At 41.2% G+C, this 24,623-nt stretch overlaps 2 long non-coding RNA genes across 2 annotated transcripts; one reads left to right on the top strand and one right to left on the bottom strand.

The window, feature by feature from the left end:
• Window positions 1-1,507: 1,507 nt before the first annotated feature.
• LOC106003665 lies at window positions 1,508-19,260 on the top strand. Its single transcript, XR_001176297.2, has 3 exons — window positions 1,508-1,639; window positions 6,956-7,059; window positions 17,830-19,260. It is a non-coding gene; the product is annotated as an uncharacterized LOC106003665 (long non-coding RNA).
• Window positions 3,458-9,638, bottom strand: LOC106003664. The gene is made up of 3 exons (XR_001176296.2): window positions 9,543-9,638; window positions 7,712-7,754; window positions 3,458-3,761 (listed from the first exon to the last, which is right to left on the bottom strand). It is a non-coding gene; the product is annotated as an uncharacterized LOC106003664 (long non-coding RNA).
• Window positions 19,261-24,623: the final 5,363 nt, after the last annotated feature.

Here is a 24,623-nt window from a genome sequence, read left to right on the forward strand (position 1 = left end):
TCATTTAACACCACTTGTACCCCACAGGGAGAAAGGAGAGGGTGCCTGAGAGCTAAATTTAAGTTGTAAGGATCTAAGCAGTATTTTAAAAAGAAGACAGATAACAGTTTCCTGTCTGGGAGAGATTACTAGACGAGAAAATTTCGTTCAGGCTTTCATTATTATCTTCAAGAGAAAGACCTCCCCCTACAAAGTCCAAGGAGAGTTATTTGTAGTTAAGGAGCGGTTTTAAACCCCCTGTTCTTTAAAGTAAACATTCTCTTCAAAAGCAAGGAATACTTAAAACCTGTGCTTCTTTTCTTTTCCTTAGAAGGAAAAGGTTACTTTGAAACACTTCAGTTAGATAAGAATGTCTATGAGGTCCAATTTATAAAACAAAAAGAATCTTCTATTTAGAGAGAGGATGTGATGGTGGAGAATCTACAGTAATATTCATGCAATACTCAACAGGCAAAAAGATTGCCAGATGATTGTATGTGTGTTCAAGTTTGAGACGCACTTATCTAGTGTGGCAGATAGACCCTGGGATGAGCCCCCCAGTAATTTCCAACTCCTGTTATTCACCCTGTTGTGCGATCCCTTCCCCTGGAGTGTGAGTGGGGCCTGTGACTTACTTAACACTGGTAACATATGACAAAGGTGAAGAGATTTTGCAGATATAATTAGTGTTTAGCATTAGTTGATTTTGAGTTAAATGGAAGAATACCCTGTAGTGGGGCCCAGCTTTATAAGTGAACAGTTCTTAAGGGAGGGACTGATTCTTCCCTGAGGGGAGAGGCTCTCCTTGCAGGTTGGATGATATAGGTAGTCAGTTTGGACAAGCCGCACAGCAAGGAACGTCAGGTGGCCTCTAGGGCCTAAGGGTGGCCTCCAGCCAACAGCCAGCTAAAAAGAGGGTCTCTGCCCGGCTGCTGCAAGGAGATGATCTCTGCCAACCACCTGCGTGAGCTGGGAAATGGATTGTTCCCCAGCTGAGCCGGGGATGGGAGAGCAGCCCAGCCGAGATCTCCATGGCAGCCTTGCAAGGAGACCGTGAGTGCCGAAACTGTAAGGCATGCCCAGGCTCTTGATCGACAAAAACCGTGAGTTAATAAATGTGTATTATCTCAAGCTTTGAGCTCGTGCTGCTTTGTTATACAGCAAGAGGAAACTGTCTAGGGCAATTTAATTAGCTACTCATTTATCTACTTTGTCTTACATACCTAAATATAAAGAGGGGATAAAGATAGTATTAACCATGGAGTTATTGGGCAGATGAATGATATGTGTAAAGTACTTAAAACTGGACTTGGTAAGATATGAGAAGTGTTAAAAAGGTGTATTATCATAGTATACACCTGATACAGAGAGTTAGATGATTATAATTCCGCTTTTTGAAAACTGCTTTTGACCAGGGCAGAAGCAGGAAGTACAAGTGAATGTTGGTCAAGGAATGATGCTGTATGTTGTGTCTGTCTGGGCTTCCAGAACATCTCAAGCGTGTCTTTTGAATTTGCTTCAGTGAAAATCTAGCTCAATGCCGCCAGAGAGCACAGAGCTCCTTGTATTCCAGTTCCTCACCGAAGAGACTCTGTCTAAGCATCTCCCGGTTACAGCTTCTAGTGGAAACTCATGTACCTTATCTTCCTTTTACAGACAGGTGAGTGGAGCCGGGGAAGATGTTATTTGTCCACGTCATGGGGGAAAATGGGTGATGTCAAGAGAGCAGACATCTAGCATCTTGAGTCAAGCTCAGTTCTCAAACCCCTGCAGGCTCTTTGCCGTGCCACACAAGACAGGCTCAGAGGGAGGACGGGCTGTATGAAAAGGACATTTTTCAATACAAATTTCAACACTTGCTTCCTTCTTCTGTGTCTGCCCCTCCTCACCTGCCCATCACTAAGCTGTCCATTGCTCCCTCTTTGGCAGAAGCTTTGTTTGGGACTTACTGGTAAATGTTACTTCTGATTCTACCCCGTCCACTGCAGGGGGAAGCAATGTAAGCAGGAGTAGGTCATTGAGTGTGGCCCGGCTGCTCTCAGAATGGGAGATGAGTTCTACCCTTTATTTATATATTTATTTATGCCTCTAGGTAAAACATATGCAATGCAATTCCAAGTGCTTATTGCGGAGTATCCCTGTTATTCATCAGTGGCTCTGTTACCTTCCCGGGATGACTTAGTACATTGTATTTAAAATACTCTTCAGAAATTTTTAATTACAATGTCCTTTTGGAAGACTTGTATCTAACAGCCACCGGTTATATTGCTCTTTGTTTTGAAGCTTGATATGCATTCAGGAGGGCTTTTTGTCCTGCTCTACCGAAGTCACTTGTGCTTGGTTTGTGGTAATGCGGCAGATGAGATTATAAGTGAACTTCCATAAATCATCCTCTGTATGCAACCCAATCCTCACAATTTTGTCTTCCCTCAGAAACCTTTTCTAAGCTACTAAGTAATGAGATAAGGAAACAGGTTTATCTCCTTCAGTACATGTTTTATTTTTCATTCATTTATCAACTAACGGTTTAGGTTTGGGGACTAATGCACATGTATTATTGTCACCTTATCCTGCCGAGGAAATAGCCTCACTGTGAAAATTGTACTATGTCCTCAGATATTCGTGTTCATATGATAGAACATAGATTTTTTCTTATCCATTAGTCAATTTAATATGACAGTCTTGATGTTTACAAGTCACATCTCAGTTAATATACAGGTATATGTATGTATATAAATATTTTACTTATATTCTTATATTGGAAGTCCCTGGATTTCTAATACACTGTATCCCTAAACTGCTAACATCATTAACAATTTTTTTATTGTGGTAAAAAAAGAAAAACTATATAAGAAGAGTGTATTTTTGACCCATTCAAAAATATTTGTCTTAGGGACAGTAAAAAAGAGTAAGCCTCAACTTTCCCTTAGAATGTTATCTAAATGACACCAACACAATACACTGATAATAATGAAGAGGATGGTGGCAGTAGTTATAATTCTCAAATCTGAATCCCACTAAGTTAGTTTGTACATTTTTAATGACGTCAGGAAAGTAACATGACAAAAATTCTATAAGACTCTTTCAAAGACAATACTAAATAGTAGTGACGATATTTTTAGATGACAGATTTTCCTTCAGAAAGCTCTCACGATCACTGTTTTCATTATTTCACACAAGGGAAACTTAAGACAATGCAATTAACTACACAACTGCCTAAGAAGCACAGCAAAGACAAAATCAAGATCCTATCGTGTTTGTTTTCTGCTGTCTCTTAGACCATTTGGAGAGACGCACAGGCTATGAACAGAAACGAAGGACACAGGTGAACACAGACACAGCTAGCACAGCTGCTGGGATGTTGAATACTCATTCAGACCACACTTGTGCCCGGCCCCTGCCTCTGCCCCAAGAACCTCTAGATACCCTGAATCTAACACCTCAAAGGTTAACACCTGGCATAGTGGGACCTTCCAGATCCAGCTTTTATTCAGGCCTCGGGCCATCCCAGTGGTTCAGTGTTTTGAGTGTTACCCACGGGTAAAGGTGTTTCAGAGGTATTTGTGCTGCTCAGGGAAGTTTCAGTGACTCAAGTGGCCGGAAGCCGTCTGAAGAGGGACCGCGGTCTGTCTTTGTGCGGCAGGTGCACTTTGTTCCTTTTCCTCTCAGACCCAGAAGTGCCACTAATCTGCCTCTGCTCTGTCAAGTTCCCACCTGGAAAGCCACTTCATGGGGTCTGGTCTTTGGAAATCCAAATACCTTCGTGGAGCTTCTGAACCAGTCTTGGGAAGGAAAGAAAGGGAGACAGAAAAGAAGGGTTATGCCTCCATCTGCCTCTGAGCAGTCGTCTGAGGAGAGCAGAAGTGCTATGGGAAAGACCGCTGAGAGCCTGCAGGGCGGGCTACCGAGTGGCCAGTCAGCTGGTTACGATAAGCTGGCCTCAGACTCACAGGCGTGACGAGTTTTTTATCTTCCCTGGAAGCTAAACAAAGACACTGTCTGAAGTGAGTTAGGTAAACCTCTAGGAGTTATTTTACTTTAAGTGAGAAAGGACCAGAAAATGATGTTTGAAATACCTACAAAGGAATCTCCCTTATCCTTCCACCACAAGGATGATAGGACAAGGTTAAGGCAACAGTTCATGTAGCAAAGATCCACTGTGAATTTCCAGCAGTATCTAATGTCTCCAATGTCAAGACTAGTTCTTAGAGAAGGAGACTAAAGACTAGATATTCAGGTACGATTATCTGCCTCCAAGGCTGTTTAGAAATGCTATGTTGGGATAGGTTAATCTCAACGTTTATGGTCTATAGGGTCAAACTGATTATTCCCTCTTTATCACCTTAACTCATTTGCATTCCCAAGCCCCATTTTCCAAATAAAACTTTCTTCTAGTTGCTCATGGCTAGGCCACATCAACAGGAGGCATGTATTGCTGACTGATGACTACCAGTCTTTTTCCCCCCAAGGCCATTTATACTCTGATTTAACGTGAAATGTACTCCCCATTACTTTTCACTCCCTGCTCAGTGGCTTTCCAGGTCCCATTACTGAATGCTGTCAGTGAAATTTCCTGTTTTCTGATACAGGGACAGTCTTGGAGATCACAGCCTGATTTTTCAGTCAGTAGCTGGACAATAGGATCCTATTTCTCTCTCTTGTTGTAATCTCCCTCTGGGCTTGCCTTTCAGAAACAACTCAGTTGCATGTTAGACCAAATCTACAACTGAGTTTCTTGACCTTTCTATTCTGCGGTGTCTCAGGGCAAGTCGAGCTATCAGTGAACTCCTTTCACGTTTCATAGTAGCAGGCGGAACATATTCTTACTCAGCCACCAACTGCTCTGCTCAGCAGGCAGCTGTGTTATCGTTGGGAAAGGTAGCCTTCTCACAGACCTAATATTTATTTACCCAAAAGCAGCCTCTGGGGCTAACCTACAATCACAGGGAGCCTCCATCAAACATTGTCTGTACACCTGATGTATCTTAAGCATGTCAAGAACTTGTGATTAGAAACTTTTGATAGAGTGAAATTAGACTCAGTCAAGCTCCTGAATGCCTTTGGGGCTCTCAGCTTATACTTGGCACGTTCATGAAATATGGAAGGAAAACAGCAGTGCAGTGAATGTTGTAATTCAAGATGTAAGCCAAGGTCTGTGCTAGAGGCAAATATCTATGGTTAAATTAACATATTTAGTGCATTTAAGTGAAAGTAGCCTTTTATTTTGAAGTGACGAGGCATAGACTTGATAGAAATGGGGAAAAGAGTATAAATAAAATCAAACAAAATTTTACTTCCTTTAAGAAAGGCTAAACCGCAAACCTACTATATTTTAGTCCCTTATGGGGTCTAAAGTATAAAAAGATTTTTTTTAACTGTATTTTAGGTTCTCAAGTTTTCTTCCTCAGAGGTCAACTTGTTTCTTAATTAAACCAGCTCTCCTTTTCCTCATAATTATCCTAGATAATCCATTTATCAATCCAGTGTAATCCATAGCTCTCCCAGTCTATCTGGTACCCCATCCACTACTCCAGCACTGCTGTCTATAACTTGCCTGTGCACATGTCCCTCTGCCCCTTTATTCAATCCTCACATCACCCGCTACTCTTTGACCTCACTTCTATGTCTTTCTACTCATAGTTATTGAAGTAAACATGTTCCTAGAGAGCAGAAGCTGTGCAACATCTTCTATGATATTAAACATCTCTAAGACATGAGTGTTGCTGGTATCAACAGTATTACTGAGTTTGCTTTCTTTGAAGGCATAAACAAGAGACTTAGCTCTTGAAACACTCATTCTTGGGATGTTCTTTAGGAACACAGCCATCATGCCAGGAGTAGCCCAAGCCATGAGGATTGGTGATAGTGTAGAGACTTTAATCAATAGTGTCAACAAAGCTCCCAATTAGTAGCTGGTTATGTGATTGAGGTCTCTTGGGTCTCCAGCTCAGCTGAGTTTTTGGGTCACTCCAGCCCCAGCAGCCATATAATTACACTTATATGAGAGACACTGAAGGAGAACATCCCAGATGATCCTGGTCAACCCACAGAATCCTTTTCTAGATGGTAAAAGTATCTCACTTTTGGGTAAAGATCACCTGAAAGTTACAGTTAAGACTACTTATGGTTCCTTTCAAGTAGGTATGGGGTCTTTTAAGAATCTTAAAAAGCAATGTCTTCCTTACAGTTGCCAGATAAAGTACAGGACATAACAGTTGGCAATACTTACACTAAAAATTTATTCCCGTTCATACAAAAATCAAATTTAACTGGCCTTTTATTTTATTTGCTAAACTTAGCAGTCAAGCATACCTTGAATCTCTACCCAATAAAGAAAAGTCTGGTCTCAAAGAGACCTCTTAATATTCCCTCTGCTTATTTCATTCCTTGACTTTTTTATTAAATCAATATGGGAAGTAGATTCCCTATATCAGTCAGATCTACTTATTAAAATGCTATAAACCTGTCCCCTAGATCCTCTGAGCAAATATTCATTCCTTAAGATCCCCAAATTTTATAGAATATGTAACACAATTCCACAAAACAAATCCAAAAACAAAACAGAACTTGGATTTTGGAAAAATCAAATGCAAATAAGAACTTGATTGAATAAAACAAAACGTTACTTGTTTTCGATTTATCTCTGAAGGATACATGAAGGAAAAAGAAACCAAAGAATCTGGATGGTATTCAGGAACAAGTAAAACCAAGTTCATGGAAAAATAATACCAGCAACATTTTATTTTTGGATATTGTTTCATACGTTACAGAAGACTTTCATATTATTTAATTTGAATTTCACAAGAAAAGTGAAGTGAAAAAGTGGTAGATGATTTTTGAATCCTGTGGATCTTAACACTGACTGCCACTGAAACTCTTGTACCTTGCTTGCCGCAGAACTCCTTAAATTATCACACGCAATCTATGTACTCTTATTTTAGATAAATTCTAACAAGCTATCTGTTACTCCATCTAGCACAGGTCAGAAATTGCAACGAGGAAGATATGCTTATAGCACGGAGAAGCCAATTGACCATCTGGCAGTGGAGGAGGACACAGCAGACACAGCTCCAATTCCACGTGAGTTTGAAGACATTGGCTAAAGATCCATACAATGCTTAGTAAGTTATGAGACCCAAGACTGACGATTTTTGAAATGTTAATTAAGTTGATATTTTAATCTCTGGCTCCAGTATGTATGTTAAGCTCCTAAATAAAATAATGCACTTTAGAAAAATGTGGCAAAGTAACACATAATTTAAACAAGTAGCTGGAAAAATTTCCTACATCAGCTATCTTATTCTATGACAATATTAAACAAGATAGAATTATGCTGGGGCACTAAAAGGCAATTGCATGCATAAAGCAATGAAAGCCATTCATTCCTACCCTTATTTTGAAGCATGGATCTTTCTGCAAATGAACTGTTGATATCACTAACATCTTTGGCAATTCCTACATTATATGCCAGTATTGGTTGGAAATCTGAGAAAAAAAAATCCAAAATAAGCCCAAACAACAGAAATTAAACAACCAGAACTTTTCTAGTTTTCCTCCTATAGAGATGGGCTACCATACGGCTCATTCTTCAGAGGTCTTACAACCGGTCTCATATCTTTATCTGGTTTCACACATATGATAGATGACACTTAAAAAAAAATCTGGACATAAATTTAAGCAAAGTTTACCAAAGCGGCATCAGAGTCAATATGGATGTGGGTATAGTACTTACTCTCCCTGCATTTTCCCGTGCTCTCTTCCTTATCAAAATTTATCTGTCAATAAAATGAGAAAATAAATTGTTAGGATTTACAAGATTCTAATCCACATTACTACCATAGTGTAATTGCTGGTGTTGTCCTATAAGAGCATGAAACATAAGATAGCGTTGATTTGTTAGATGCAGTGGACAAATGCTTTTGCTAACCTTCTGCATTGTTGTATGAAGTTGACTACACTTGGTTTTGTCTGCTTGGCTTTCAGTTTTCTTTCTAGAACCAGCATCTCATCTTATCTTTTGTTTTATTTTGTTTTCATTTTGCCTTTCAGTAATTGTCTTGCTCTCTGCCCATGAGTGGGACCCATTACCTGCCCAGTTCCCCCTCTCCAGGGGAGGGAGTGACTGAACAAATCAGCATATTTTATCCCCTGTGGAGGCAGAAATGGACAAGTGACCCCAGTGATAGAGACTCAGTCGGAGTTTTTCTAGAATAATGGGAAGGAAATAATGGGAAGGAAGCATCTTGGTCAAGCCATATCTGAAGATGTTACTCCTCTAAGCCTCTTCAGTTATGCTAACTAATAAATTCCTTTTCTTATTTAAGCTACCTTGAACTGGAATTTTATCATGTAAAATCAATCAAAATCCAGAATTCAATAAAATACAAGCTAACAGGAATGATATTATTGGGGAAAACCCCATGATTCTGTTTTAAGAAAAAAGAATTCCTTAATTGAACTTATATATCACTCATCTGTGCCACTCTCCTCATAGTGCTGTGAAAGGTTTGTGAGGGAGAACATGAGTTTGGGCCACTGATTGTCCTTCCCACATGCTTAATTATGTGAAGAAACTTGGTGTAAATCACCCTTAAGTGTCAAAAACTGGAAAACAAGATGCCTTATTTTACCTTTAAATGCTTCTGATCAGCTAGTTCAAAAGTTATATCATGGAGAAGATGCCTTTTAATTAGCGACTCTAATGGTAAGTTTATGCACAGAACATATTATTAGCCTTAAGATTGTTTTTCCAATGGGGTTAGGGAGATAAATATTTACACCCCTCTAAGGGGAAGATTGTGTTTGGTTTTCTGCCAAATAACTTGTTCTTTAGAGTTAACAAGGATATTGTAACTGGATCCACTTAAATATTATACAGTAAATTTTAGTGATCACACATGAGGCTAGCAACACAGAGCTAATGAGCTTGAGCTTGCCAGGGAAAGATTGGCCTTGCCTCTTATTCTTAAGAAAGACCCTGTATGAAGAGAGTTCTTCTTCCTTACCTCTTTCTCAAGTCATGTGCGGCCATCTTGCACACATACCTGCAGGTCTAGATTTATTTCCTTCCTGGACAGGAAATGAATAGTTTATCTGGCAAATTAACAAGTCAGCTTTGCCTTAGATTGGGTTCTCTTCTGAATTCTAATCAGAAGTTAATTTTCACTATCACAGGCACCCTTTCCAGGGTTTCTTTTCCCATAGTGTCTGGCTTTCATACCATCAAAATCAGTTGTGTGTGTGTGTGTGTGTGTGTGTGTGTGTGAAAAACAAGTAGTTACTTTTAAATGTAAGAGTGGCTCTTTACCATCTTCCAGATTGGAGTCCTGATTAGCCTCTGGAAGGAAAAGAATTTCACAGCATTAGAGATTAATTGTAGTGAGGGATAAAGGACATAATTGGATGACTTGCTTGATGAATCAACAAGAATATGCATTTACTTGGTCAGTGCCAGAGAGAACTGGAAAGAAAGTAAGAGTGCTGAAAAGTTTATATTCAATAATATTGGTGACATGTTAGCATCCAAGGGGCACCCAATAGTTCATTTTAGGCTCTGATCCTACCTGAAAGTGACCAGCGCACTGGCTCAAGTGGTCAGTACCTGTCTGTGTTCTGACTGAGCTCCTCGTGGCAGATGAAGTGTAACATGAAAACCTTGGCAGTTTTTACTGAACTGAGAATTTGGATTGTGATAGACATCTAAATTCCAAGTTAGAATGAAATGACCAGCTCACTGTATTCTCTCCCTTTCTCTTACATTTTATGGGTGAACCCCACCTGAGGGTTAGGATCTACTTCCTGAATCTTGCATATCTCTACGCCATTGATTGATAACTGAGTATTTCCAATCCTTTTGATAATAAACTTATGTCTGCTTTTTTTGAGCCAAACCCGCCAACAGAATAATAGAAAGAATGATTCTGAGAGGTTTTATATTATCTCTCATTTACACAGAAACCAAATGGGGAGACCTGGAGGTTACTTGGAATTCTGTTTCTGTCCTCTAGCAGCACTGGACTCAAAATTTTTCAGAAAATGAATAAATATTTTTTATTGTTGTTCAAACTTGATTATCTGGTGAATCTAATAGTATTGTTGCCAAGAAAGAATGTCTATTACTTAAGATTTCCTATTGATTTTCCCTTCTTTGTATGTGATCTAATTTTAATTTTCAAGCCTAAATTTTCCATGCCTATAATCCAAAGCAGAAGGTCTTCCAAAAGCTATCTTTGGTTTGCTTGAGTTCAAGTATGTTATGGAGACTTTGTTCTGCCTTTATTGACCTAGTGAAATGCCATTTACCAATTCCTTTTTAAAGGATTTCAGTTGTCCTAAACCTTTCTGGTAGTTTTCATATTTACTAGATATGCTCTTTGAAACTGCAGAGTAGGGAAAAGGTGAAAAGCAAACAAAAGTAGAGATTATAGTATCATAAGTCTTATGTACCCTGATCTCTGCCAACTAGGCTCAACAGTCATGAGCTAATGGCTAAGCTTGTCTAACCTCAAACATCCCCACTCTCCTTCCATTGTCAGATTATATTGAGATAAATTACTAGACAGCATGTGATTATATTAATATTTCAGCCTGGCCTGTCTTTCCAAAAGATTCTTTTTAATATATCCGTAACCTATGATCACACCTAAACAATAAATCTTCACTTGTTATCATGATCAATTTCAAATTCTACCAAACAAGTCCTACTTTTAGCTGCATGAAACTGCATCTTCTTTTCCCAGGTGTGGTTTCCAGAGCTAATCGTCATTATCTGTGATCACCGCTGGATGGCCACCTTGTGCCCACCAAGATTCTTTGGCAACAAAGTGATCCCTTTTACTCAGATCTGGAGGTATTCCCTGGGGGCATGTGTGCCAAGCCCCGGGAAAGCTGCCTGCTCTGAGAAACATGGGAGAGGCAGGCCCTGAAAGCCCACTTGCATCCATGAGACACTGAACTCGTGGTAGTGGCTAAAAGTGGGAATCAGAGAAAGCTTTGTCTTCACCCCTTGGTTAACAGCATGATGCAGGGGTGTGGCAGAGGCCCTAATTAGAGATTGGGGAGACCGCATTGTTTACAGCTGCATCCACTCGATCTCCCCACCTACCCATGTCATGCAGCCTGGGGTAGAGTGTGCAGGAGAGGGGCTGGAATTTCTATCTGTCGTTCCAGGTTATCATTCCCAGTCAGTCCCAAGGGGGAAAGTGAGCATAAAGCAGTATGGAAGGGACAGGCCATCTCACTAATATTCCCCTCTCCAAACTCCCTCTCCAGGTGATGCTGTGTCCTAAGAAGAGCACTGGGCATGTCCACTGGGCATGTTCAGATGGGCATGTCCCACTGAAGTCCCTGCTTGAGTCTGTGTATTGGGAGCATTCCAGCAGGGTGGTAGCAGAGTCGGGAGGTGGCGGACCTGGAGACTGTGCTGTACACATACCTCATTGGTAGGCCTTCTCTGGGAGAGGGTAGTAGCAGCTTGCTAGCAAAACTTCCCTCCATTTGGTGGGGACTGCAGAGAGATGGGATGGAGACACAGTCACTGGCACTACTCTCACTGTGACCTCTAGGCTGTGTGGCCCAACCATCTCCTGGGCTGTCTGTGCAGAGACAGGACTTTGCTCAAGGAAGAGATGCACACTGGTATTGGTATAGGTGGTTTTATAGCCCTTCAGGCTGTGCTTCCCCTTTCCCAGTGTAATAGGTTTAATGTGATCACACCACACAATCACTAAGAAGAAGGTCCTCAACCCCTCTTTCCAGCCTGAGTGTACAAGACTCCTCACCTCTCTGTATCCCAACCATGGGCAGCTTCTGCTGTTTCCGAAAAAGCAGAGAGCTCTGCTGACTTCTGGCCTTCAGGATTCCTCCACTGTTTGGAACCCTCATTCTTTTCCTTGCCCTATCCGCACTCCTTCCTCAGGTCTCAGCTTAAAGGCCCCTGGCTCTGGCAAGCAGCACCCCCCACCCCCAAACCCCCACCTTCACCTGCATAGGTGGGAGGCTGCCACCAGATGCTCCTGTGGTGCTTGCTCATTTCCTACCTGCTTTATTTGACTATTAATACCCTCAAAGCAGGGACCACCCTGTTCTGCTCATCCCTTTATTCTCAATGCCTGCTACAGTGCCTGACACAAACAGGTTCTTAATACATATGTGTTGAATGACTGATTTCAGTTTATAAGATACTTAGGGAATAGGATAGAGACAAATTTTTGAACTGACTCACAAAGATTGATAGAAGACCTGACTTATTAGAAATGAGACCTTAATTGGGTTATAAAAACTTTTTCTTCTGCTGAAAAGGGGAGTAAGGAGCAGAAGAGTAGACCATGGACTGTTCCTCATACCATGCTACCCTGTGCTATTAACAGAGCCTGTGCTCCATTATGACCAGGGGCCCCAGCACAGAAAACAGGACAAGCCTCCTATCTCTGCTCTTCGAGGCCATGTCAGGTCCCTCTGGAGCTGAGAGAGTCATCTGATGTCTTAGAACCCAGGACTTGGGAGCCCCAGCGGACAGCCACCTCCAGATGCTTGAGTGTAGACCCTGACAGCATGAAGAGGCTGCCATTCTAGCCACCCATTGAAACCGGGGCTCTTGCATGCACTGCTGGAAAGAAATGACGCCGCAGCCCCCGCTGGAGCTGAGCCACAGTAGAGCTCGGCCTATGGCTAAACTAGTCTCATTACAAAACAGCAGCAAAAGGTTTTTTTGTGTTTTGTTCTGAAACCTGATTCCTTGAAACTTCCATTCAAGGGTTCTCATCCTGGAGAAACATCTAGGGACTTAATCTCCCTCCAGTCTACAGACCTTGAACTATCTGGAGAGAGCTGTAACTTGTGACATAGTGCCTCTAACTGGGATGTATTGAGAGGCCACCTTGAATTAATCTACAGGGAGAGTGGGAATCGTTAATTATTTTGAAGGATGTTTTTCTCTAATTGTGTCATGATTATTAATTACAGGGAGTGTATTTATAAAAACCATCTTAAATAGAACTCTGCTGAGAATGACTCATTTGTCTATCACTTTGAACTCATTTTCCCATTCCCAAAATAGTGCTTCCATAGACTATTACTACATGTGGCCACTGGACCTTACAAATGTTCTTTAAAGAAAATCTCAGTTTTAAGATCTCTGTCCCGCTAAAGAGACGCAGCCGACTTTATTGATGGTCAGAAAGAAATATCACCCAAATTCTTAGCCATTTTGCTGTAGACTAGAGTCTTGGACTGTCTGTTCTATTTATTAATTTGGGTTGGTATGATCACGGTAATGGATTAAGTTTTGCTCTCAGCTGAGTTCCTCACTTTCAGATTGTATCAGCTGAATTCATGCGCTGGCTTATTCACAGGTTATAAACAACCAACTCAGTTGCTTTGTTTAGTTCTTAAATCACTTCCCTATTTTTAGATTGTTACCGTATTTGAGAAGAATAGGTAACCTCTGATGTCTTGGGCACGCGGTAGCCTGAGATGCCCGCACGTAGGGCTAAGTAGCTGAATTTCCTGTGTGGAATGAAAGTCTGGGACTGGTTGTGTATGACCTGTCACTCGATGGATTATTTTTCCCCCTGAGAATGCAGCCCATTTAATAGCTTCAACCCAGATGGATTGAGCTATGTTTGAAGCCCCTGTCCTTCTCAGTAAGGGACTCTATGCCCACTAGCCTGTGCTCTGTAACTCGACGCCACCTGCAACTGGTTGTGTGAGTGTGTGATCTCCTCAGAAGTCATGCCACGTCCTTGCAAGTAAAGCCACAGTGCCTGGCTCTACTTGGTGCCCTTCTGAGTCAGCTTGCCAGAAAAAAACGACTGACTCATGGGAAGAGACCTCGTATTTATAGCAAAAGATCATACTGATAATTTATCCACAAAAGTTTTCATATAAGTTACTTTGAAATGAATATCTGTGTCCCTGACACTGAGTGTTCCGTGTACTGAACCTGTAAAGGCCTCTGGGATCAACAGATATCCCCCCCAGTGTATACTTCTTCACGGAACACTTTCATATCCTAGAATAGTAAGGTTATCCTTCCAAGACAGCTCTTTGTCCTTCAAGATATCACTGGGGTAGAATGTTGGTTCTCAGCCTCGAATGATTTCGTCTCCTAGGGAACTGTTGCCAGTCAGTGTCTGCTTGTCACAGGAGAAGGTTTGCTACTGGCACCTAGTGGGTGGAGGAGAGCATGCTGCTCAAAATCCTACAGAGAGTCGAGAGCCCCACCTAACAGAATTACCCAGCCCAAAATGTCAATAATGCCAAAGTCGGGAACCCTTGGATTAGAGAAGTTATTTCTAACTGATTTAAAATTTCTCCCTATGGACTTCAACCTTATTTATTGTTTTAGATCATTTTCTTCTTCTTAAGATAATTTTCTTGAGCCTAAGAATGACTAAATTTAGTACAGAATGCTGCTTATCGGAATTTCCTACACCACATCCAAGATGAACTGACATTACCAATGTAACAGGCATAATACACCTGACTAGTGTATTCCTAGGTGAGACTGGGTCTCCATGTCTTCTGCAGCCTTGATGAGGAAAGACTGAAAAGGAATAAGGCAGTAGTTTTCTATTGCTGCTGTAACATATTAGCACAAACTTAATGGCTTCAACGAACACAAATTTATTATCTTACAGGCTATAGGTTAGAAGTCTGATATAGGTCTCACTGGGGTAAAATCAAGGTGTTGGCAAAACTACATTCCTTAGCCAGGCTCTGGGTGAGGATTCATTCTGCTTGTCTCTTCCAACTGCTGTAGGCTGCCCACATTCCTTTGGTGTGGCCCCTTTCTTTAAAACAAAGTGAGTAATGTTGCATCTCTCTGAGCCCTCTTCTGTAGTCATATCTACCTCTGACAGCCAGGAAAGTCTCTCTGTGGTTAAGGATCTTTGTGATTACATTGAGTCCACCCATATAATCCAGGACACGTTGCTCATTTCAAGGTCTTTAACTTAATCATATCTGCAAAGTCCTTTTTGCCATGTAAAGGAATGAACACATTCGACGGCTCCAGGGATTAGGAGTAGACATCCTTGGAAGACACTATTCTGCCCATCACAGAATAATGTTAGTTTTGGCAACACCTAACTTCCATTGCGCTATTGATGTCCTACAGATTGGGGACAAGCTAGAGAATCTGGACTTTGGGAAACAATAGAATTGTCTTGTGAGCAGCTCAGCCACAGCCTTGTGGATAGGAATGGGTTTGCATCTGAAGGAAATGGACATTTCAGTTGTCAGTCATTCTGGAAAGAAGTCATTCCTGCATGAGCTTTAGAACAGGGTGAGGGAAATAGTTTCTTCTCTCCCGGAAGCCTAGGCTCCCTTTAGTCTAAACCTGGAGGTCTGAGGTATCTGGAGCATGAACAGTAGTTGGGTATAGTATAAATCTATAGCTCTGAGCCAATGGCCTGAGATCCGAGGACATGATATGAACCTGTATTGTAAAGGACCTATACAGTGTTGAGGACTGTGCAGTGTCTGGATTATTCTCAAGATTGTCTCATTATTAGGCTTTTTAAAATACTAGCTCATTTTTACAATGTTGTGACAAGCGAAGGGGGAAGGGCTTCTGGGATGAAAAGAAGCAGATCGTTGGGTCAAGAATCAGATGGGTGGTGAAGGGAGGATTTAGGGAGCACAGAACATGCTGAGATATTCAGAAGCGAAAACATATGCTGGAGACCGTACCCCCAGAATTCATTATGTTGGAATCCTGACTTCTACAGCCATACAGGTCTTCCTCGACTTATGATGAGGTTATGTCCCAATTAACCCATCACAAGTTGAAAATATCACAAGTTGAAAATGCATTTCACACAGCTAGCCTACCAAACATCACAGCTTAGCCTAGCCAAACTTAAATGTGCTCAGAACACTTACATTAGCCTACAGCTGGGCAAAATCATCTAACACAAGCCTATTTCATAATAAAGTCTTGAGTATTTCATCTAATTTACTAAAGACTGTATTGAATGTGAAAAACGGGATGGTTACCTGGGTACAGAATGGTTGTTAGTGTATTGGTTGTTTATCCTCATGATCACGTGGCTGATTGAGAGCTGGGCCTGCTAACTGCCCAGCATCACGAGAGAGGGTCCTGTGGCATATGGCTAGCCTGTGAAAAGATCCAAGTCACAATTCTAGGTGTGTTTCTACATTGCTTTCACACCATGAGTAAAGCAAAACAATTACAAGTCAAATCATCATAAGTCAAGGACCCTCTGTAATAATAGGAGGTGGGGCTTTGGAGAGGTGATTAGGTCATGAGAGCAAAGACCTCAAGAATGGGATTAGTGCCCTTATAAAAGAGGCCCCAGAGAGCTCCCTTGCCCCCGTGCTTCGTGGGAGGACATGGAGAAAAGATTGCAGTGTAGGGGCCAGGAGGAGGGCTCGCAGGCACGCAGACACTGAATTCAGACACTCAGTCTGTCAGGGCCCTGATCTTAGACTTCAGGCCTCCAGAGTTCTGAGAAATTAATTTCTGTTGTTTATTAACCATTCAATCTGCAGTTTTCTATTATAGCAGCTAAGACAACCTGGAAAAGTTGCACATCAAAAAGATGAGAGGGTTCCAACTGTAGCAGTTTGAATATAAAAGGGAAATGTGATCTCTCCGGGGCTGTGGCCTGGCATATTTGGAATGTGTACCCAAACTGGCTTTATAGTAGCCAGTACAAGTATGAGATTTGAGAGCATTTTGGTATAAATATGACATTTTTCATTCACATAAAATCTCTCACATCACAGGATTGAACAATACAATCCTGTGGATATTATATGAAGTTGTTTTTCTTTTTTAAGTATTGATTGAGATAGTCTTGTGGAAAGAACCTTGGAATTTTCATGAGGAGACTCGCTTTTGTGCCTCCTGTTTTTGCTCTGAACATTGTACCTGAATGAACTCTTCCACTCCTGGGTTTATCCACACCACACGTGTGCGGTACCTGGTGGGATCCTTTAGCACCATCCTCCCTTTGAGAAACCATAGCCTCCCCCTACAAGAAACTGAGTAGAGCTTGTTCATTTTCCCTCTGGAGCCAAAGGTACCCAGCAGCATGTTTTGGAAAAATGACTTCTTCATTTGAAAACCACCAAAGTTTCTATTCTCACTAACCAGCTAAGACCTTGGTCAACTCACTTTATTGAGCCGCAGTTTCTTTACCCAAATGAGGGGTATGGAAATTTAAGTCTAAGGTAATTTCTGACTTAAATATATTTCTTTCAGTGTATAAAGTGTCGATTCAACCCAGGGATGGTTTTACCTACTCTTTTATGTTTGAAAAGTGCTTTTTCTACTTTTCAAACTAGTTGTCTTCCATTAAAGTGTCAGATATTTCAATTGGCAGCTGACTAAGCCAGCAGGATGAGTGTTGAGATACATGCACATGCCCATACACACATATGTGTATGTATATGTGTGTTTATGTATATAAACTATATGCATACATAATGTATGTAACATATATGTGTGTGTGTGTATACACACACACACACACACACACACACACACTTGGTTCCTTCTATTCCAGTCAGTTCTATGTTTATAGAACATAAAATGCATTAGAAATTAATTCTACCCCTGTGCTTTGTCAGACAGAATCAAAAGATGCAGTTTCTGGGTGCTATATCAGACAAAGATTTGGGCAAAATGAGGCATGAAATGAGGCCCTGATATTTTGTCATCCCTTTACCTTCTATCTCCTTAAGCTTCTTAGATTTGTGTATCTGGTTCTAGAGAGTCCATTGCCCTGGACTGAACCCCTGGACTCCCACTCTCCCACTTGTTCTCCAAAAGAAATGCTGAGGTTGTGTGCTACAGAGTTTCTTAATTGCTTTTTCCCCCAGGGACAAGAACAGCTGCCTTTGCTCCAGCCCACGGGTGAGCTCTTTTGAGCTCTGACATGCAGGAGATGACAGAAATATGTGGGCTTACAAATGCCAATGCCCAAGGCCACCACAGGGATGCAGAATTCACCTGCCAGAGCATTTGACACTTGCGTCAGGAAAAAGCAACAGCTGAGAAAAGCCCTGTGAGAAATACTTTGTCACGTCTGTGGGAACGGCTGTCCAGATTGTAAATCAGTAGGATGTCTGTTTTGTCCAGCTAATGCTCCCAAGGGTGGAAGAAAGGGGATTTACTCAGCTCATTTAGTCCTTGTGTGGAAAGGATAGCATACCAATGATGTGGGAGTAATTTTTCACCCTGAGATAAAAAGGCCTTTGGTGCCTTGTCCTTAGAAGGTTGGCTAAGGATGGGAGACCAGTTGTTTCTAGGTGTGTACTTCTGTGTGTGGCCCCCTCCTCACTTTAGATAGTAAAGATCACAACCTCTGAGCATATCCAAAGAGATCAGCTCTTTCATTCAGACCGATCATGACATCAGTATTCAAATGTCCTTCCCTTAGATCTGACTCCTTGAGGCTCTTAGAGAACTTTTCATTTCATTCCTGATGATGTTCAGGTTCCTTTAGATGCTACCAGGGAGTAAATTACAGATACTGCTGATAAACAAAACCTTTTGGGTTTAAAAACTAAAGGAAAACGGGAGGGCAGAGCCATCTGCCAAGGAAGTAGTTATTCACAGGTGAATATGTGTAGCAAATGTGTTATTGAGAGGAAAGTTCTCTGCTCAGGAAGTTAGTACAGCTAACTGGAGACCTGCCTCAGAACAACCCAAATGGACCTGAAATTCTGGATGCACCTAAAGACTCATGTAGCACCATTTAAGTAGTAGTTTAACATTCAAAAAACAGATTTCAGACTCCCAAAAGGGAATCTAGGAAAAACTCAGATATTTTACTAATGCTGTTTTAAGAATATCCACAGGGGAATCAAAGAGCCTACAGTAATATTGATTGAAATACCCATTTTTTTCACCGATTCGCTTCTCCAATACCTACTTATAGTCTCACGTCCCAGGCTGGAATATTCTGTGTCCTTGGCAATTGTCATTGTCATCTAGGCACAAAGAAGAAATCTGCTTTTTCTTTAGAAGGGGGGTTCCACACTAAACTCACTATAAGACTTCTGGTAAGAAATGGGAGGAGTAACTTGGAGTGGGAAGTTTGATTAGTCGATGCAAACTAATGTATTAGGCCAACAGTTCTCAGATTTGTCCAGGAGATACCATAAAACCTCCAGATGTTATGATACTTTTCAGAGCACCATGAGAAAACAGACTAATCAATTCTGTTATGTGAACTGAGAACGTACTTTACGTTTATAATGTGAAATCACAATCCTGAGCATACCTGTCCATGAAATAAAAAGTCACCAAACCCACTTGGTTAGTTTCTTCCTAGATTTCCTCATTTAAAATGTATGACTTTGATTCTCCCTTGTCTTTTTGGGCACTATCACCTGATAGCAGAAGTGCAGAATGGACACCAAAAGCCTAATACAAATACATGAAAGACAAACTTGCAGTTAAGAACACAGCATCTTTTAAATTAATTTTGGGAGCAAATTGGGAAAGACTACCAGCATTTTATTTAATGGTACAGGATATCTCTTGTCCAATTTAAGACAAAGCTGTATTGCATGGGAATATACTTTCTTTGCAAATTGCTGCCTTGGGTTTGGTGAGGCATACAAAGGAAGCTTCTATCCGGGAGACAGAGACCAAGGAAAGTCTTATTTCTCCAGCTTTATTTTTCCCTTTTCTAGGCTATTTCTTCTCTACAATTTGGCCTACTTTATTTTTTCTAATCCTTTTTATTAAATGGTAACTTTTCAGTCAGTATCTTACATATGTACTCTGTAGCTTTCTTCTCTCTGGTAACACTCTTCTTTTTTTTTTTTTTTTTTTTTAAGATTTTATTTATTTATTTGACAGACAGAGATCACAAGTAGGCAGAGAGGCAGGCAGAGAGAGAGGAAGGGAAGCAGGCTCCCTGCTGAGCAGAGAGCCCGATGCGGGGCTCGATCTCAGGACCCTGAGATCATGACCTGAGCCGAAGGCAGAGGCCTTAACCCTCTGAGCCACCCAGGCGCCCCTGGTAACACTCTTCTTGAAGCTGCTGTGAAATGAATGTTTGTGTCCCTCCAACCTTCATCCATTGAAATCCAAAACCCCAAGGTGATATTATTAAAAGGTGGGGCCTTGGGAGTTGATGAGGTTGTGAAGGCAGAGTCCTCATAAATACGATGAATGCCATTGTGGAAGAGGCCTCAGATAGTTCTCCCTCACTTCTACCTCTACGTGAAGTAATGGCGCTAGAAGCTGCCCTCTACGAACCAGGAAGCTGGTCCTTACCAAACACCAAATTTGCCAGGGCCTTCCTCTTGGACTTCCCAGCCCCCAGAACTGTGAAGAATAAATTTCTGTTGTTTGTAAGCTCCAGTGTATGGTGTGTTGTTGTAGTGCCTTCTTTTAATTCCAGGACATCACTTTTTACAGATTCTCATCTTACATTTCTGTTTGTGTCTTGGTTGCTCCTTAACCTGTATCTGTCCATTAGAGATCAGTCGCTTCAAAGCTGTCCATATTTTGTATATTTTTCCTGGTCACACCCACTCATATTTTTTCTCTAACATCTCTACATTGATGACTCAAAAATTTCCATCCAAGTTTAGACTATTCCTTCAACTTTCAGATCTATGTTTCTACTCTCTCTACTTAGCTTCCTCATATACATTACATTTATTTTATTCATACAACAAATATTTGTCAAGTGCTAACAAAAGGACAACAAACAGCAGTTTCTTTGCCCTCATGCTGTTCATGGCTTCTTGTGGGAGGCAATTTTCTTGACTGCCCTTCCTAGAATATGAAATCCTTGGAAATAGAAATTGTCTTTGTTTTGTGTGTGTCCGGATTCTACCAGGAAGTGGCATGTTAAAATGCTCAAAATATGTTCATTGAACACCTATGAATGGTAAACACTTGAGGTCAAAAGAAATCTTCTATTCAACCACTATCCCAATTAGATATTTGATTCTCCTCTAACTTATCCCAATAATGGGTCACCCAGTTTCTGCCAGATTGGAGGGTTATTGTTTGTCATTGGTGTTGATAGACGCATGCATGGCTTTCCTAGATTTCTTCTTTCATTATGAGAAAGAAAAAAAATTCTGAACCAAGAAAGCTTGGAGAAAATCCTATGATATGTGGACAGAGGTAGAAAGAAACGACCACTATGCAATGAGGAAGTCGCACAAACAGGTTAGAAAAAGAGACTGATCTGTTCACCTCATATAGCACCCATTCCAAAGAGAGGGTCAATAGCTACAGCTGTTTTGGTTTTGCCAATTTTGCCCTCCAAATTAGACACGTGCCTTCCATTTACTTTAATAGGAGCCATATGTGTGCTGTTGATGGTGGTACTTATCGCTCAGGAAGCAAAGTGCTGAGTTCCTGCCACCCACCCACATCTGTGGCTTTATAAGCCACAGGCAAATGAAAAACAAACATGCTGCTGGCATAGCAGGAAACCATGGAGCTTTGACAAAACCAACCAGGAAGAAAAAGATTGGGGTGTACTGGCAGGATGCTTGAGCATCACAGAAGTTAAGATCCTAATTTCACTATCCATGTGGCACTTCGCTAAGGTCTTTGGTTGAAGCCTTGTGGAGGATATTTCTGAGACTCCCCTCTCTGAAAATGAAGCACAACACTCATGGTTAATAAAGATAGCTAGTTATCCATTCATTTATTGAACGAATGCTTTGAGTTCCCAGAAGTTGTCTGCTAAAATATGATAACCCTTCCAGCAGTACCAGGCTGGAGTTTAAAAAAAAAAAAAACAAACCAACAAAAAAACCCCCAAAGGACAGCATTTAGTGCATTCTTTATGATATCTCTTAATTGGGTAATAGTCTGTGGTCAGGCAATAGTGGACTTGATCAACAAATTATAAAACCTTTACCCAAAGAAATGCTGAAGTTAGGATTAAGCCAGTAGGCACTGCTATAGGCTTCTTCCCAAGACCTATTGCTAACTGAAAAAAGAAAAGCTTTAGAACAATATATGTGTTGGCTTTTATTCAACAGACTATGGACTCTGTGAAAAAACAAAACAAAACAAAACAAAAAAACGATTCCCTTAAAAGCTTAGTAGGTTTGGGATCTATTTGAGCCAATCAATTTTAGTAAAGACAAAGCTAGTTACCCGTCGAGTCCGTGCCAGAATTTAGATTTTGGTCAGTGGACCCTAGAGCTCTGCACATCCTTGTAGTGACTAGCTTAATACTCTTCAATTTGGCTTCTGTCTCAAGATAGCTCAAAAGCCCCATAGTATCTTTCCCTCGCCTTCGGGCTATAGTCCAATGACTGGCTATTTTCATTGGAGTTGATGGTCTGCTTTCTGGATGGGGAGTTCACAGGTTGCAGTGTTTAAAAGAAGTCTGAAGGAGAAAATTGTTGATTTACCCTCCTATCTTATCTCCTGCTCCACTTTTAGCCTGCATTCCAACTTTAGTCTGGGCCAGAGAATTTAGTATCTCTAATTCTGCAAGTAAAACGTGAACAGAATCTCAGACCCCTTTAAAGACTTGTATGATGAAAAGGTCTTTCTTAGCACAGCTCTGTTTTCTTCTCTCTGTTTCCAGATAGGCTAGCATGCGTAGAACTTCTACGTATAAGAAGTTTGTTTCTTTCTGGGGCTGGGTGAAGGCTACATAGATTAACCAATACTCCCCTACCTTCTAGAATTTTCTGCAAACGGCCCCAGTATTTCAGCCTTGTTAGGCGCGTTATCTATATCCCAGATACAATAGGTGGTGAGTCAACCACCTAGTAACAGGTTTCCAACTTCTTGGTAATAGTAGAGGTGTTCTTCCTGCCAGCTGCCTCATCAAAGCTCAGCCAATTCCACGTTTATGGACTCTTAGAATATACTTAGACTCTATATCTAAGCACTGGTCTCTGTATTAAACATAACTCTTCCAGTTTCAAGCAACAGAAAACTAATTCAAAATATCTTAAAATAGTCTGTCTTCCATATGTGGAGCAGGGTAGCTTCCCTTGAAGCACAGCTGAGTTCCATCAGAAGCTGCGTAGGTTTGGGATTAGCCTTTCTGAGGGATGTTGTCACACCCAGATGTTTTATATTCACCCCGGAGCTTTATACTCCTGTCCCTGGATTCATTCTCAAGACTTTTATACTCATTTGGGGCAACTCTAGACTTCTGTTTCTGAAAGTGTTATCCTCAGAAGCAAAACCCTTTTGCCCTTTTGGAAAAGCCTAAACAGTCCTGGCTTTTCCATTGCCTCGGATTGGCCTGGCTGCACGCATGCTCCATGAAGCCAGGCGCTCTGGGTTGCCGATTGGCCAGGGCTGGTGTTCACTCCCGGAGGCAGGTTTCATCAGCGCTACCTGAAACACTCTCAAGAAGAGGGTGCTATCCCAAGAAAAAGTGCTTTTACTACTGGGCTAAAAAAATTCAGATTCTAGGCATGAAAAATAAGATATCAGTGACTAAATATTAAAGAAACAATACTATTTACAGAAAGAGGAATTGATTTTTTTTAAAAAAGTGGAAAATTCCAAGTAGGCTGAAGATTTGAGTAGTGTTTTTGAAAGAGCAGGGAGGAGACATTAGAAGCATTTGCTATGTTGCTATGTAGGATTTTGGGGGGACAGTATTTTTAAGCATACTTTGATGTTTCATGCTATATAATTTTCTGCCACTTCTCAAGAGATAGATGACACCTTTAGTCAAGGCCTTTTGGACATATATTTGTACTGCTTTGTGGATATGGTATGCTAATTCTGGCCTGGAGGGCACCCAGCATTGGGGGTTGTGTAACACACTTATACACAATTGTCGAGTCTTTAGGAAGATTGACTACGCCAAGGATAGCTTTGATTGTAGAATCTACCTTTAAGCAACAGAATTTTTCTCCAGAGCTCCTTCTATTCTCAGAGTCTTCCATATTTCTGACCCTCAGATTTCCTTTTAACAAAGACTTAGGGTCATCTGTAGTGCTAACTAGTGCAATAAATACATGGGAACAGTAGGAGTAGACAGCCCCAAAGTTTCAGGAGGCATTGAAAGTAGTCCTTCCAAAAACCATGTGGGTTTATTGTCTATGAAAATAACACACAGCAAAAACACACTGAGCTGCACTTTAAGATCATGAAGAAGCTTTAAAAATGACCAGTGACTGGAACCTACCCCTAGTGATTTTCCTGTAACTGGTCTGGGGTAGGCTTGGCATGAGCTCGCGTTGAAAGCTCTTAGGAGATTCTAATGTGCCACAGAGCTGGGAATCACTGCTGCCCAGTCGATGCCCTCAAGCATGCCCATGAAGGCCACGGCCAAGGGAACCACTCTTGTTGAGAACCCCTGAATTTTCTCCACCCTCTTCTGTTATTTAATGAGCTTAATATGGGAATGCCTAACTGGAATGCTGCTTTTATGAAGTAATGGTAGTGTCAAGTAAGCAGTCTGGGCTGGTATGAAGGACAGCAACTGGGAACCCAACAACATACTTGATGACCACGTTTCCATGTTTTTGTAATAGATGGCCGAGCTGGGCCAGAGTAGAAGGCCAACACATAGATGCTAAAAGCCTGTAGGAAAGGCTTCTGACAACTGCAGAGGAAAGGGAATATTCCAGCAATGATCTTAGAGCAAAGCTGTCTTGACTTTCCCTACTTGTAAAAGACAAAAGAGGACCCCGGTGGTCACTTAGCT

Source organism: Mustela putorius, unplaced genomic scaffold, assembly GCF_011764305.1.
Source record: "Mustela putorius furo isolate JIRA1106 unplaced genomic scaffold, ASM1176430v1.1 tig00000228_pilon_pilon_pilon, whole genome shotgun sequence".
In the NCBI taxonomy this organism is placed as follows: domain Eukaryota; kingdom Metazoa; phylum Chordata; class Mammalia; order Carnivora; family Mustelidae; genus Mustela; species Mustela putorius.